Source organism: Peromyscus californicus, unplaced genomic scaffold (genome assembly GCF_007827085.1).
Source record: "Peromyscus californicus insignis strain IS unplaced genomic scaffold, ASM782708v3 Scaffold_5__1_contigs__length_169319896, whole genome shotgun sequence".
Classification (NCBI taxonomy): domain Eukaryota; kingdom Metazoa; phylum Chordata; class Mammalia; order Rodentia; family Cricetidae; genus Peromyscus; species Peromyscus californicus.
The window spans coordinates 43,015,058-43,016,192 of record NW_026294573.1 but is presented as its reverse complement, the minus strand read 5'-3'; positions in this window follow the sequence as shown (position 1 = coordinate 43,016,192).

Here is a 1,135-nt window from a genome sequence, read left to right as displayed (position 1 = left end):
TTAAGGTGGTTTTAAGCTGACCTGTGTGTGCTGGGAACTGAACTCAGGTTCTCTACAGGAGCAACAGGTGCTCTTACCACGGAGCCATCTCTCCATCCCCCCATTTCCTGGATTTTAAAAGACTTCTGAGTTTCTGTCACCTCTAAAATAGCCTATCAAATCATGAACCTGTCAAGAGTTAATCCTTGTAAGAGGTCAGATACTCTGTGAGGCAGTCAGTTTCCAAAATATCAGGTGACCTCTGGGAAAATTTCAGTTCCAAGCCACAACAGTGAAGTTGTATTAATTTTGTTGCTGTATAGTACTAATGGGAACATTTTGGTTCATGTCTTTTCATGATGTGTATGTATTTCTGATATGTACATGAATTGCTGAATCATAGAGTAGGCATATGTCCAAAAATTTACAAGAAAAATTTTTAATTTTCCAAAGTGAGTCTATAGGGTTTTGGTTGTTATTGTTTTGTTTTTGAGACGGGGGTCTCAATGTGTCACCGTGGTTGCCCTGGGACTTTATATATATCAGGCTGGCCTTGAACTCAGAAATTTGCCTACCTCTGCTTCCCAGCTGCTGGGATTAAAGAAAGGGCCATCATGCCTAGTAGCTGCACCAGTGTAAATGTCATTCATCTTAAAGTTAGATCATTTGAGGATTGTAGCTAGAGTTTTCCTGCCTGGCCCACAGTCAGGACAAATCTCTTGTCACCTGCCAGTCCCACAGCTGCTCAGACCTGACCAAGTAAACACAGAGACTTTTATTGGTTACAAACTGTATGGCCGTAGCAGGCTTCTTGCTAACTGTTCCTACAGCTCAAATTAATCCATCTCTATAAATCTATACCTTGCCACGTGGCTTGTGGCTTACCGGTGTCTTCACACGCTGTTTGTCATCGTGGGGGCTGCCAGTGTCTCTCTGACTCAGCCTTCCACTTCGCGCAGCTTTATTCTCCTCCTTGTCCCGCCTATACTTCCTGCCTAGCCAATGGCCAATCAGTGTTTTATTTATTGACCAATCAGAGCAACACATTTGACATACAGAACATCCCATGGCAGAGGATTATATAACTTCTGATGGAAAATAGTAATGAGTACTTGGTGAGTACTGCAATTTACTTGAGTCTTTGCTTTATGTTTCA